This window comes from Alligator mississippiensis, chromosome 4, assembly GCF_030867095.1.
Source record: "Alligator mississippiensis isolate rAllMis1 chromosome 4, rAllMis1, whole genome shotgun sequence".
Taxonomy (NCBI): domain Eukaryota; kingdom Metazoa; phylum Chordata; order Crocodylia; family Alligatoridae; genus Alligator; species Alligator mississippiensis.
In genome coordinates this window covers 163,125,371-163,132,218 of record NC_081827.1, presented here as the reverse complement: position 1 = coordinate 163,132,218, position 6,848 = coordinate 163,125,371, and positions in this window count along the sequence as shown.

Sequence of the window (6,848 nt, the reverse complement as noted above, 5' to 3'; positions counted from 1 at the left end):
GCCCCATGGAGTGGCTTGCCTGTCCGGAAAGACAGGAGCAGGATGTATGAGCTGCTTCAGTGAGATGCTAAGGAATTAGCCCAGGAGAGACTGCACACCCTCCCTGGCCTCCGCAGGGAGCAAAGATCTCCTGCTTCCACCTGGCAAGGGCAAGGGGGCAACTCCAGTTGAATCCATGAGTGGGGAGGCAAGGCCCCTCGAGCTGACTGACAGCCAGGGACTGAGCCATAGCCCTCCAGCTTGAGCAAAAAGCCTGGACTAGGGCTTCGTGGGGCAGCTATAAAAGATGTGCAACACTATAGAAGATATGCAGCTATAGAAGATGTGTACCTGCCCCTTCCTGCTTTCTAGCCCCCTTCCCACCCCCAGCCAGTAGCGGCCTTTGGGGAGGGCAAACCGGGCGACCGCCCAGAGCCCCACACTTTAGGGGGCCCATATTTGTGGGGGGGTAAAGTTTTTGCAAGGAAGTGGCTCTATTTACATTTTAACACTTGACTATTTATCTAATCCCCCAAAGAATATTAAAAAGATCCACGATACAACTGTGGCGGGTTAATATTTACCCAAGTACAAACCTCTAAGGGGCCCCAAATTACTGTCTTGCCCAGGTCCCCAACAACCCTAAGGTCGTCAGTGCCTCAGCACTCCCTGTCTCTGTGCCCTTGCCCTGCTCCCCCCTTCCTGTTCACCCCATCACTGGGTCTGCCTTCACTCCCACATATTGCTTCAGGCTCCTCAGCCCAGCCTGGGAACTGAAGGAGGGACAGGAGGAGGGGTTGAACTGGGGAACAAACAATGGAGAAGGGAGATCCTTGGTGTCCCTCAAGAGCCCAAATCCAAATGAAACTCAGCTTTGTTTCCCAACCTAGATGTCCTTATGGTTCAGGGGGTGCTGCTTGGGCAAGGGCCAAAGCTCAAAGTATCCAGCTTCAAAAACAGCATGTCTTGCTCTGTGCTGCATAGTACCACCCCAGCTACTGCCAGCACTAGCAAAGACAGGAGCGCAACTAGGAAAGACAGGAGTGCAACTAGGGTGGGGCAACCAGAGCAACAGCCCCAGGCACCAACTTGAGGTGGGAACAGAAAAATAGCAGGTGCTACCATAGCTGCACAATCACTCCAGCTGCACACAAGGCACCGCTGCCCCCATGCCTACCACTGCCCCGGGCATCCGGCTCGTTTGTTACACCTCTGAGCAAAGAGATTTACAGACCAAAGAGCTATGAAAATACAATGTAAACCCTGCTGCCGCACCCAGGAGTCACACTATTCCCATGACCAAAGTGGCTGGGAGCCTAGCACTAGAAGCTGGCCTGCTCACTAAGCCAATCCACTGCAGCTGGAGGGGAGAAATCAGCTTGCAGACCCTGCATCTGGTGCCCCCAGCCCATCTAGAGCTGCCCTGTGTGCAGTCATTACAACAGGCAAGGTTAGGCCAGAGCAATGGAAAAGGGAAACCACCAAAACCAATGAGTGAGGGACCAACGCCAGACACTGCCTTTAGAAAACTACTGGGTAGTGGATAGAAAAAGGGACTGAGAGCTGGGACTCCTGGATTGGGTTCTATTTTAGAGTCTGCCACCAACCTGGCCCCTATATCACAAGCACTTCAAGACCTTTCTGTACTTATCCTCCCAACCTGCCCCACCCCACACCTGAGCATAGCTTTGCTCTATTACCCCTGGGGAACTGAGGTCCAGAAAGAGATTAGGTTTCTGAGGGTGCGTCCAGAGGAGTATAGACATTTGGTTCCCTGGGGACAAGTAGCAACGGCACACCTTGCACTGCAGCTACTTGTCCCCGGGGAGTGCCTGTGCCACGGCAAGTTACCCAGGTGGGGTAGGGGAAGCTGGGCCAGCACTGCATCTTACCTGCGGTCCTGGGGGCCTCCCAGGGCTGCAGCTACAGCAATCCTGCCACTTAGAGCCTAACTGGCAGCCAGAACATTGCTTTGGGCAGCCCAGCTCCACTTTTCAGCAGCATGCGCTGCCCTAGTGTGCACTGCTTTGGTTTCTTTTTCTGCAGGTGTTTTTTTGACCCCTGGATATCCAGGGGGGTCAAAAACCCTGCAGATAAAAACCCAGAGCAGCATGGGCAGCGTGCTCTTCTAGCACAGAGAATGCCTGACTGTGTGGTACATGGCGCTGCAGACATGTTTGTGGCACACGTTCTGCACAGCCACGGTCATCTGGACACGCTCTGAATCAAGCAAGGACTCAAACTCAGGTCTCTCGAATCACAAGCTGGTAGCCCACTCTCATTGCATCTTTTTTCTACTCTGTGTGATGCTCCTCACACTTCCCAGCACTTCCCTACGCCTCCTCAGGCAACGACATTCACTCCAAGGAACCATGCAGTTGCACATGGCTCTGAAACCCTCCAGAACCAGGGGCTGGGCTGAGCAAAGGGCTCCTGTTTCCCCAATGCAATTTAAGAGGCTTTCTCTGAGGGCTATGTCCTGGTGGGAGCTGAGAGCAGGACTCTGCTTTTCCAGCACAGGCAGCTCAGCAGGATTCACTCTTGGACAAGCAAGGTTCTCACCTGCTGCAAGAAGAAAGACAGTATGTATCCCAGTCTGCCGACTCAGGCCAGCAACTCAGGAAAGCAGGAACTCAGCTGAGACAATGTATCCATCTGCTCCACACTGCCACCATCACTTCCTCTAATACAAGGACATTTAATGGAGGGACTCAACTCACTGGGGTCCTCTAGACACAATACCAGAGAATCAATGTGAACTCTGCAGAGCCCACTGCAGGGAGCCATCCCCATCACATGTCCTACCCATCCCTCAGAAATTCAGGTGAAACCCCAATGAGGGAAAGACCCATCTCATTTGTCTTCCAAGCCAGACTACAGTTAGAGGTTAGGCCTCTCAGCTGTGTGATCCTGCATCCAGGGGCGGATTAAGAGTTGTTGGGGCCCTGGGCCTAGGGACCCCTCCCCCCACCATGGCCCAGGACCCTTGCTGATCTGTTCCCTGCCCCACAACCACCAGCTCCATCCCTAGCCAGTATAACGGGAGTGGGACACACTGCCCCGCAGACCCAGGGCAAAAGCCATGGCCGCCCCTACCCTCAGGTCCGTGTTGGAGGCGGCTTTGGGGGTACAGAACCACTGCTTGCTGGGCACATGCAGTGCGGACCGAGCTGCACAGGTGGCCCCTCGCCCTGCTATGGCTCTGTCTGGCTGCAGCAGCACTCAGTAAGCGGTGCCCAGCAGCCACAGCCCGCCGTGTCATGCATGCTTAGCCCAGCCTGGCTGCCAGTTTCATCTGCGCCAAGGCAGGGGCCTCCAGGCCCAGGCTCAGCTGGCCCATTTGTTAATCCGCTTATGTCTGCACCACATCTGTATTCTCTCCCTGCCCCTCCCCCAAAAACCCCAAACATCTGGATCTTTACTCTCTGTTGCATCTGGTTTCCTCACTGTCTCTTCACACTCCCCCTCCCAGAGCAGGTCCCAGCCTAAACACAGCACAGGGAGCAGCAGAAGCCCCCCATATGTTCCTCAGACTTATAACAATGCAGAAGAGGAGCATCCTCTCCCGCCACCCCCCCCCCCCCAACCTCCAGGTCCAGGTAGGCAGAGCTTCAACCTCTGCTGCTTCAATTAGAAATGCATTTCCTGGCTGGAGGCAGGAGCCGGATCTTCAAACACCCCTGCAAGAAAGGGATTTCATTTCTGCACACAGAGCGCAGGATCCAAAGCCCAGTGTGAGTCCTTTCAGCGCCAGGAAGAAAGACGCAGGAGATGAGCTCGCTCTCCTCTTTCATCTCCGAGGCCAGCTCAGCCTTCAGAACCTGCAGCTGCCTTGCGCCATAATTAGCTGGCAACAAGTTCATGTTCTTTTTTTCCTCACAGCTTCGTTGCCGGCACAGCCTGGGTAGGAGTGACCCAGACGCACAGGATCCCTCATCAACTCCATCCACACAGAGCAGCTGAAACAGTACCAACACTCCCAGTACGACATAGCAGCGTGCAGTAGCCCATGGGATGGGGTCCCTGGACATTGGGCTGCTCAGAAGGGCCAGCAGAGAGGAAAAGCTAGCAAAGTAAATTATATCCCTGGCTGGTCAAGGTCAGGAGGGACAACTACCAGGCTCAGCTATGTCTCAGCAGTGTTAATACACTACATGCTGGGGTTCTAGATGTAACCCTTTACCCAGGCTCTGTCAGCATGGTTAGCAGAGGAATGAGCCCCTCCAGAGTGGCCAGGGGCTTTGCAAATCATTTGGGACAGGATTAATCTTAATGGCTCTGCTCCTGCCTGGGGCTGGTCGGAGCTGGGGTGTAGCCCAGTCTCTGCAGGGCAAGGTGCGTTTCTGAGCCCCTGCTGCATCTGGCATATAGCAAAGGAAGCTCACATCCTTCCCTGTGACCCAAGGGCCAGGAAGGGCCCCTGTGCAGCCTCTAATGTTCTTGTGTTTCCCAGAAACCCCCAAAACCAGCATGGGAAGCAGAGCTAGTGCCAGGCAAGGATGAAGATCTCATACCGAGGCCCAGAAGTCTCAGTGTTACAGCTCCCAGTGCATGGGCCCTGCCCATGCTGAAGAAGTGACTGCATACATTGCCAGCAGCATGTGGTATCCTAGAGATCCCCAGTGTGCAGGAAGCTACAGGGGATGACAACAAGGTAATCTTGCTTTGAGTTGCTTAGACTCCCACCTCCAACAGGTCAGCCAAATAAGCAAGGAAGAACAATATAGGACATGCGTCCCTTTGGGGATGGTTGGGGGCTTCATAGGTGGGTCTAATCTCCAGTGGCCAGGGACTGTGTGGGCTATGAAGGCTGAACATGCCTTTTGTTCTCAGGATCAGCCCCTTCAGAGCATGGCGGGGGGGGGGGCACCCTGAGGCAGGGTAGCTTACAGCACCGCTGTCCTTGCTCTACCTGTTCTGAAACTAAATGAGGCCTTCGCCCCTCCAGGCAGTCACACCAGCCCATGTGACCTTCCCACTAGCCTACCCTTTTGATTGTCCTCAGCAGGCGAGCACTTGCCTACCTCTCCACCAACCTGGCCATGCCCCCCATCCTCAAGGGAACTTCCCAGCGTGGATGAAGGAAACCCAACATTATATCCGCTTTCCCCTCCAGGTGGTTCCTGTGACCCACTGCTAACAAACACAACCTCCATACCAATCTCCCAGCCCAACAGTCTCATTTGTCTGGTCTCAGCTCTACAGGGCAGCAACTGTCTCTACTTTTGTGCCAGTGCAATGAGGCCTCTGGGATGACAAGGGAGCTGGCAGCCCCTCATTGGTTTCCCTTCACAGGGTTTGGGAACCACCCAGGCCCCCCCCCCCCCCCCCCCAGAAGCTGACAACTGCTTCCCCTGCCATATTTTGCACATGAATGCCCTTTGAAGTCAAGGCAAATCTTGGTTGAAAACAGAAAATTGCATTTGGTTTCCACTACCCTAAATACTTGGGTAGTGGAGCAGAGACTTCCTATGCCCAAAGAAGGGCAATTGCGCCTGAAAGCTTGCAAAGAACTTTTTCCCCAACTACTCAGTTGGTCTAACAAAAGATATCACATCTACTCAAAGAACCTTGTCGACCCAAAATACTTTTAACTCTGCTCCCCCTCCCTATGGTCTTATGACTCATTGCCCCTTCACACAGGCAATACCCCAAAACCCCTCCCACATCTACCTACCCAGCCCTGTGTCCCCTTAGGGCAGGGGTGGGCAAAATGCGGCCCAGAGGCTGGATGCAGCCCACCAGGCCATTCTATCCGGCCTGCGGGGCCCCTAAAAAATTTAGAAAATTAATATTTATCTGCCTATCATGTGGCCCTTGATGGCTTGCCAAAACTCAGTAAGCGGCCCTCCACTCAAAATAATTGCCCACCCCTGCTGTAGGGAAACTGTAGCCAGGGGAAACTTAGGAGTTGCAGCAGAAACCAGGTATGTAGCTCCAGTGTAGAGCAGCCCCATGCACTACCTTGTGTTCACATAAACCCCAACCCTGGATCTCACACACCCACCCACCCACCCATCACAGCTGGACTGGGGAGTGGGAAGGAAGAGGTAGGAGAAGTCAGGCCCAATGCAAAACCAAACCCTATATGGAAAGTAGAGCAGGGCAGAAGCAGCTCCCCATCCCCCTCCCCACAGGCCTCCAGGCAAACGCTATGATTCAGTCTCTTGGTTTCCTTCCTCAGAGCCAGCTTTCAGGGTGCAGCAAAAATGCCAGGCTCAGCAGGGAGGAGCAAGGCGGCTGCATGGACAAGCCCCGTGAGCCAGGGTTGGGGAATGGCATCACGCTGCCTGTCCTGGAAACACTGCACACCCAGCACAGGCACCAACTTGTCTAGGAGGGCTGCTTGCAGCAACATTGCGCTGCCCTGGCCGTAAGCCACTGACATCAGCTCTGTTCCCCCATCTCTCAACAGCTACTCCCTGCCCCCACCTCTGTTCCCCAAACCCTTCTTCCTAGGCCTGGTGAGGCAGCCACAGCAGGCTCCCAGGCTACAGAGGGGCAGCTCCGGTGGCATCTCCCTATTCCCAAAATTGTTGCAAGGGCAGACGAAGGAGCCACCCAGGCTGGGGGGAGGAGTGACACTGCCCTAAGTGGATAGACCAGGGATGGGCAAAATATGGCCCGCGGACCACATACGGCCCACCAGCCCACGGTGCCAGAGCAGCAAGTGGGGAAGTGGCAGGAGAAGGGCAGTGGTAGCAAACAAGGGGAGAAGTGGCTGCAAGCGGCACCACAGGGCCCGTGCCTGTGCCCCAGGGCCAGGAGCAGTAGAAGCACAGAGCCCAGGCTTGGAGCAGTGCTGGCAGGGGCTCTGTCAAGGGTTGGGGCTACCCACATGGCCCTCGATGGCTTGCCAAAACTTGGTA